General features: G+C 39.4%; 1 non-coding gene across 1 annotated transcript; it reads left to right on the forward strand.

The window, feature by feature from the left end:
* The first annotated feature begins 836 nt into the window (after positions 1–836).
* On the forward strand, positions 837–938 carry LOC132031631 (small nucleolar RNA R71). The gene has a single exon (XR_009408320.1). It is a non-coding gene; the product is annotated as a small nucleolar RNA R71 (small nucleolar RNA).
* The last annotated feature ends 8,083 nt before the right edge of the window (positions 939–9,021 follow it).

Genomic DNA, 9,021 nt, shown 5'->3' on the forward strand with positions numbered 1-9,021 from the left:
ATCTACACCACCTCCACCATTCTTCGAATTTGAAATAGTATCACTCGGTAGTCCTCCCTTCTGTAGAGGGTGTTGCTCTATGGAAATATCCCTCATTTGCGACTCGAGCTTCGAATGGGGTTCTCGGTAGAGATCTCATTGTTCTGTTTCACCCCAGACTAAGTTTTATCTACTTTGGCTTTGTTGGCTAGCACCCTTTCAAGTATGCCCTCCAACTTTGAACTCCTTTACTCATTCGATTGCCTCTTTGGTGGAATATAGGGATTGTAACTCCTATTTTTGAAATTATTGTTGTTGTTGTAGTTCCCTTGGTTTGAGCCACCATAGTTGTTGTTGTATTTACCTTGTCCCTGTTGAGGTCTCCATTGGTTCCGAGTCTGATTCTGATAGCCTCCTTAGTAGTTCTGCCTTTGGTAACCCCCTTGAGAGTTATTCACATAGTTAGCATCTACAAACTGCATAGGATACCCCTCTTGATATGAACCCTCTTGGACTTGGTACATTCCCTTGGGCATTCCCAGAACTTCTTCTACAAGATTAACTTTCTTCGCTTCCCTTTGATCAAGCCTCTTCACGCAAGAACAAAGTTTCTATCCGAGCTGAGTCTACCGAGTCTTTTGATTCTCTCATAATGTTATAGATCATTGCATTACATAGGCCACACCACGTTATCACCCGAATTCCATGCTTGATTACGAGTAGTAAGCTTATCAAGCAACCGAAAGGATTCGGCATGTCTTGTCCATAAACAACATTATCCGCATTGTTCGCCATCGTTGTGTCAACGAATCTAACTCTCTATAGAACTTCTCCATCAATATATTCTCAGGAAATCCGTAATTTGGAGACTTTTGCAAATATTCCTTGAATCTCTCCCAAGCTTCAAATAGTTGTTCCCCTGGAAGTTGTTTGAAATCATATATCTTGTCACAAATTTCAGCTTTCTTGCTTGGCAGAAACCACTTCTTGAGAAAAACAGCAACAAGCTCTCCCCACGTATGAATAGTGTTATGGGGCAACTCCTCAAACCAAAATCTTGCTTCACCGGCTAAAGAATATTTGAAAACTCTTAGCCTAATAGCAGCATCTGGAATAGCATTCTGCATATGTTGGGCACACACACCCATGAAATTCTTCAAGTGTTGGTGAGGATCATTATTGGTAAAGTTCCAAAATATCCCTCAAGTTTGAGTAGTTGGTAGATAAAGTGAGTCACTTTGCAGCTTGTGATTTATCCTCTACAAACAGCATATGCATATTCGACCTCATCTAACATATCCGTAAAAACATTCTTAACTTCCACTTCCACTGGTGGGTCATGCACTTGTACACCCCTACCATCAGCAGCTCCACGTCCTCCTCATCCAGCCATGATCACCTGGTTCACAGAAAATAGCAAACAAGGTGTGATGTAATAGAAAAAGACTTTAAGTAACACATAAACTCTTTAGTAATTTCAAAACCGTATTCCCAAGAACGGCGCCTAAAATTTGATACGTAAAATTACACCTATTAAATGATGTAAAGCGACGATATCAAATATAGTAACTCAACTAGGTAGGGGTCAAATCCCATAAGGAATATGGTGTGAAAAGGTTACTAAAGTCGTATAGTACTTTCTTGCGGTCTAGTTTCGTATTCTGCTGAGTTTGTAGAAAGTTGGTTTTTTATTAACTGATTGCTTTTGATTGTAATGAATATGATTAAAGAAACCAAGGTTGTTTCCGCCTTTAGATAAAGTGTATGCTATGGTGATTGATCTTGATATACTTCTAATGGATCGTTGTATGAATGCACTTAACCTCTTATTGAATCCCTAATATTTTCCAATAATTATGGGCTATTTCTCTTAATGATTTTCCCAAATATAAAAGAGTGTATATGAAGAACGGTTAATCTTATGCCAAGTAAATTCCTCTTATCCCTAAGTGAATCTATTAAATGAGGGTTAAAGCCCTAAGTTCTTGTTATTTATCCCTACCAAACCCTACTCACTTTCCCAAGTTAAGAGAAGTTTATGGCTTTAATAAATTTTTGCAACCATCAATTATAAATGAAGAACAAATAATAAATAAACCCTAACAATCCATTATGCATATATAGATCTCAATTCCCAATCACATATCACCCATCCTAGAGTTCACAACCTTAGTTGAGAAATTAGCTACTCATAACGAAGATTGAAGAACAAAGTAATAAAGAATTCATTGCTTACTATTGATTAAAAATAAGATGAAAGTGGTGTCTAGTCCTCCAAAAGCTCCAAAACAATGAAGTATTTATGTCACACCCTTAACTGACATAGGGGATAAGCACCCGACCCTTACTTAGGCCGAGCAAACCCTCCGATCATCATAATACTCGTAGTCATATTGGGCCTTAACCAGATCGTAAATGCATAATGAAAATTTTCGAAACACGGGCATACTTTATATCTTTTTCAAATCAAACAAAACTTGCAACCGTACAAAATCTGTAATATCATGTATAACAATACACGGCTTATGGAGCGCTCACACCGACATCTTATACACACGACTGCACCTCCGCAAAGTCTCTAACATGACTCGATGTCATAACACAAACAAACTCGACTCGGCAAAAGACTCCGTGAGGAAGCGGAGCTCGCCAATCCAAATGGAACGTCTTCCACTAATGTTCTACACTCGTCTGGCGTACTGCCGTACGAAACGCACTCGAAGAGCGGGGGTCGGTAGACGAAATATGTACTGAGTATGTAAAGCATGGAATACATGAAATGAGATCATAACCGAAATAAGGAGTACAGAAAATGTACATAATAGTCAGAATACCGGAGTACATGCATCTGTAATACAAATAGTGCATAAGTGGTACAAAAGACAGATATAATAATCAGAATGCTCAAAATACTTAGCTTTCTTTTGAAAAACATCTTTGTCTCATATGTATATAAAATAGAACATATCATAGTAGCTTCGATATTTAACTAATGTGGGATTCGCCTAAACCAATGTGGGATTCGCCTAAACCAATGTGAATTTGCCCATACCAATGTGGGATTCGCCTAAACCAAACAAGGAATTTGCCTCGCCACTGGGTTTGCCCCACCATTGGGTTTGCCCCACCACCGGCTCCGAAACCAACAGATCATATTTTCTGAATTCGTGTATATATCACATAACTTGTCCCGGCCCTCCAGTGGGGGACTCGGTAGACAGAATCATCAGATTATCATAACATCACACGCATTTAATCATCATATTATCATATTAAACAGAATCATCATATTATCATATTAAACAGAATCATCATATTATCATATCATCAGAACAGATTTATTAAATTATCAGATCATCACGTCATCGCATCATTAGATTATCATATCATATACCCCCATGCGGTCCGTAAGTAATAGGACCGTGGATGGAACGTGGTCGCCCCTCCTGCCTTGGGCGCCACAACTCATCATACTTCGGAAGTTTTATATCTCCTTATCTCCGTCACACATCATCACATCAGATCATATCATATCAGAAACTCATCATACTTCGGAAGCATATCATATCATATCATATCATATCATATCATATCAGAGACTCATCATACTTCGTATCATATCATATATCAGACGCTCATCATACTTCGGATTGTGCGCACGATAAGACGTTCCGGACTCGGCTAAAGGAAGTAACAATAATATGCACGAGCATAATCATGATCTATATGCAACTCACAATATTTATACGGACTTAATAATAATCAAACAAATTATCATTTACAAGCCAATGGCATTAGTCAAATCAAATCTCTTCCGGATATTACTCGAAAACATATCAAATAAAACTCTATCAATCATAGTTACGTATCCAAATCATATGCATACGAATTCTCATTTCGTACATTTACACAAATTCCATAAAACAATCAAAACAGACTATCATTTAAAAACCAAGCCAATAGTCATAGTCAAATCCAATTTCTTTCGAATGTTACTCGGGACTTGTCAAACAGAACTGTAGCCGTCATGGTTACGGATCAACATCATATACATACGATTTCTCATTTCAGACTTAACAGGTAAGTGAGTAATCATATTCGGAAGTCGGGTTGTTAACCATATTAAGTTCTTTTTAACAGGTTGCTAAAACTACACAAAGGAACGTCTTGCGGGCCCACGGACAAGTACTCAACCGATCCGGGCCCGCCCTTGGAGGTTAAGATCATCATACGCTACCGAACCTCCTACGGACATATCGAAGCGATCCGAGCCTTCCTATGGAAGTTACGGACGTTCGTAGTTTCGCATTCTTTTACGAACATAATCTTTTATGCACATTCATAATTAATCATACGAAGCATAAGGCCACAGGCCAAACTACATTACGAATACGGATATCAAGAAGCGAATAAGGATCATAGATGTGCTCGGATCGTAGGAGTATAATTACCTCGGGGATCATATCATAGCCTACTTTAACTAGGACATGCCAAAGAAAGAAAGGTGAGCTTTACATACCTTGGCCGCCCCCTAAGCTAATCCAACTTACACCTCGGCTTCTCACGATCCACGATAATGTCGTTAGACATCCGACATTAACCAGATATCAAGAACCCAATTCCAAGCCATCACTTTATCTACAAAAATTCCGGCAGTATTTCCCCTATATATTCACCAACCCCGAGAATTTAACTCGGCCAATTCTTCAACACAATACCAACAACCATTTTAACAACCTTCAAACACACTTTAAACAATTTCCACAACATTCCAAATGGCCAAACCCACTTGGCCGAAACTTTTCAATTTCCATAGGGACGACATCAACACGTTTCTTCCTTCCAAATTCATAAACTATATCGACAAACCCCACATTAACAACATTATCCTCACAAATTCAAGAAACCATAATAAGATCACATTAACTTCAAATCAGCCCACACGGTTTTTCAACTTTAGCTTGGATCATTAACCTTCATTCTATATCATAAAATTTATAACGACGACGACCAAAATGCTAGATAACATCAACTCATTTCTTGCATACCAAACAGCCCCTAATCACGGCCCACACCCACATATATAGTTTCATGAGTTTCATTCATTCTCTATACATTACAACAACACACAAACATGCTAAATTCAATAAACTCTCCACTCCTACACAACACCACCTACACACACGGCCAACACACATATACACACACACGGCTACACTTCCATCTCCATGTCTTCATGAATTTTATTCATTTTCACTTACTACAACATGCACAACCATCCATAACATATAAAATAAAATTGAATCATACCTCTTTTACTTAGTTCTTCAAGTTGGCTATGCTTGGCACCTTGAATCAACACTTGTTTTTACCACTCCAACGACTCCACCACGTTGTTATGCACCCTCTAAGGAGTAGAATTGCTAGAGAAAATTATTTCTTTTGATCACTTCCTCTCTCTCTCTCTCTCTCGGTTTCAAGCTTGGCCGAATGGCTTGGCTTATTTTTCTCTCCAACTCTCTTGAAATTTCTAGAGCAAAAAAAATGATGAAGTGTGGTCTTTCCTTGACCATCACACATATATATATATGTATAAATGGGCACATGGCCGGCCATGTGCCCCCTTTTCTCTTCTTTTTTTTTTCTTTTCTTTTCTTTTCCTCCAAATTTCTCCAATTTTCTAGATTTTTCTTAAATCATAAAAGATGAATTCTTCCTTGTCATCTTTGCCTACATATACATTTAGCCTTCACACCTATAAAATGAACACATGTGCCATTTCATGGCATGAAAATATTGGCCAACCATGGGTGGGGCCCACTTTCCACTATACATGGCCACTTTGGCTTTTCATGGCTATTTCATGAAAAAAAAAATTCTTTCCACATTCCAAGTTTGCCCTTGGTATTCCATGCCAATACTTATATGCGACTTGTACATTAAAACCGAATTAGAGGTCACAAGCCTCTACCTCTTCTCCCATAATTGTCTTGTCCTCAACTTTTCACGACTAGCTCGGAATGTCCCGACGTACGAAATGCGGGATATAACATTTTAATGCTCTAAGTCAAAATAAAAAGTCTGACTACTGATAATAAATAAAACCCTACAAGAAACTATTTATAAGGTCTCAAAAATATAAAATTACATAATTGCAAAACGGACCCTGACGGCATTAATTATGGTCCGTATAGTAAGATACGGACTGTATATAGTTATACGGTTGGAAATTCTTCATGTCTTCAGTAAAAAATCACGATCGTATTATATGGTCCGTATAAAATTATATGGTCCGCGAAACTTAGCCGTATTTCTACATCTTCAAATTTGACTTGGTGCCTCAGTTGGTAATTGCTAAATATGATCTAAAATACGGCCCGTGTCACAAGATACGATCCGTAAAAATTGTTCGTATTTCAACATCCTCTACTTCACATTCTGTTTCTACTTCTTCTTGATTACGGCCCGTATAATTTATACGGACTGTATAACTTCACAACAGTACCAAATCATGCAATTTTATTGTTGTTATCCCTTAACTCCTCAATTACCTGCAAAACAATAAAAACACATCAAAACGACAGATACTTGCTTAAAATCAAGTCAAACTTCTCGTAAAAAGGTATCAAATGTGCCATACTTTCACGACACATTAGTAGACTATTTTTCTTTTCAAATGATTTGGCACGCCAAGCAGTGGTGGAGGTCCTACATTGATTGCGGACCAGCTGGGTCTCCTCCTTTGAGGTGGTGATACAATACTAGAAACGAAAATAGAATTAAAATGCAAGAAAAGAAAAGGATAGATAATTTGACACAACTTAGACTCAATTTAGCAACCAAAGTTATAGAAAACTAAGACCTCTAAATTTAAGAATAAGAAGCAACCAAATTCTTAGGATGACCAAGAGGGATTAGAATCCCTAATAACCTATCCTCTCAACAAACACCCAATCCAAGGCTAACAATCACTCAAACTCTCAAGAGTTACAATATCCAAATATCAAGTAATAATCATCAAAATAGTCTCTAAATGAAATGAAAAACAAGCTATATATACAAGCTAAGCTAAGAAGACTATTAGGCAATTACAATGCTACCCTTAATGAAGTAAGGGCCTTGTTTGGCTAGTCTTCTTAGTGTAGTCTTCAATTCAAGGATTGGTCTCCAATGGCCAAACACGCCCCTCCTTGCATAGATGGCCCTCTAATCAACCTTGCATGCATGGCCTTCTTGCAATCATAACCCTCCTTGCGTAAAGTAGCCACTTGCACAAATAGCCCTTGCGCAAATAGCCATCTTCCGTCCTGAATCACCCAAGCTTGCAATTGTAGCCACTTTAAGAGGCAAGCCTTGGGCCTTGGATTCTTGACTTCTTCTCCCATGCTATCTCCCACAGCTTGAAGGCCCTCCAATGACTCCATTTAAATGCTCCCAAAGCTTCATCCTCCATGAATCCGCTTCCAACATAAATCCTTAGAGAAGTTTGAGTAGTTGAGTCATTTGTGCCATTTAGGATTGTATCAGGTGGACTCGATTCTATCAGGTATTTATAGAGAAGTATGGTCCTCATAGCTTGAGAGGTAAACAGAGGGACGAGTTCTCTGTCCTGGAGCAGAGAGGGTTATCTGTTGTGGAGTATGAGTTTCGGTTTCATGTTTTGGCCCATTATGCCATGTTGTTACTTTCCATTGAGGCTGAGAGGGTGAGGCAATTGTGAATTGGTTGACCCCTTCCACTTCGATTGGCAATGTCACAGATAATGGCTTTTGGGGCTCCATTTCAACCAGTGGTGGATCACACCATGAAGGTCGAGTCAGTGAGGTGGCAGACACATGATAGGGGTGATGACAAGAGGATTCGCAGAGTTGGTGGATTTAGTGGCTCCTCTTCTAGGAGCGGGGGCTACTATGGCAGAGGTCATGATTACCATTTCAGTCGTCCAAGTCAGTCCATGAGTTCAGATTTCAGCAAGTGGTTCTTCTGGGTATAGTGAGTTCTGTTCTAGGTAGACATCTCGAGGTTCATATCCATGACACTCAGATTGTGGGGGTCATTCGGGTTCTTCCCTATCTGTTCAGTAGCCCATGTTTCGAGTGTGGTGACCCAGGGCATTTCAAGAGGGAGTGCCCTAGATTTAGTCCTGGTGGAACCCATCAGGATTCTCGGGTTAAGGCACCTAGACCTCCAGCACTGCCAGCTAGAGGAGGCTATATTCTGGTAGAGATGGTCATCAGTCTGGTTGGGGCAGTTCTTAGTCACCTAGGGATGGAGTTCAGTTAGGCCTGGTGTTCGTGGAGGTACGCAGTTCGAGGGCCGATGAGGTCACTTCTATACTTTCCCTAGTAGCTAGAGGCCAAGTCTTCTGATGCAGTTATCACAGGTACTATTTCAGTCTGTCGTTGGTCAGTTGTGACATTATTTGATCCAGGCTCTACCTACTCTTATGTGCCTACTTATTTTGCTTTGGGTCTAGTTATGTTATGTGAGTTTCTTGATTTTCCTATTACTATTTCTACTCGTGTCGAGAATTCTATAGTGTTGGATAGATTGTATCGATCTTGCATTGTGACTTTGATGGGATATGACACTTAGGCCGATTTGAAAATTTTAGATATGCTAGATTTTGAAATTATTCTAGGCATGGATTGGTTGTCCCCTTATTATGAGATCTTGGACTGTCATGCCAAGACAGTTACATTAGCCATGCCGGGAGCTCTTAGGTTGGAGTGGAAGAGAGCTATTAGTCACGCGTCAAATAGGGTTATATCTTATGTTAGAGCCCGAAGAATGGTTGAGAAGGGGTGTTTGGCTTGTTCAGCCTATGTTCGGGATACTAGTTTAGACACTGTTCCACTTGAGTTAGTGCCAGCAGTGAGGGAGTTTCCCGATGTTCTTCAGAAAAACTAATCGAGTGTTCCACCGGATTGTGATATCAATTTCTGTATTGAATTGGAGCCGGACACTAAGCCTATTTCTATCTCGCCATACCGGAAGGTACCAACGGAGTTGAAGGAATTGAAAGAGCAATTGCAAGAAATC

This window comes from Lycium ferocissimum, chromosome 1 (assembly GCF_029784015.1).
Source record: "Lycium ferocissimum isolate CSIRO_LF1 chromosome 1, AGI_CSIRO_Lferr_CH_V1, whole genome shotgun sequence".
Lineage (NCBI taxonomy): Eukaryota > Viridiplantae > Streptophyta > Magnoliopsida > Solanales > Solanaceae > Lycium > Lycium ferocissimum.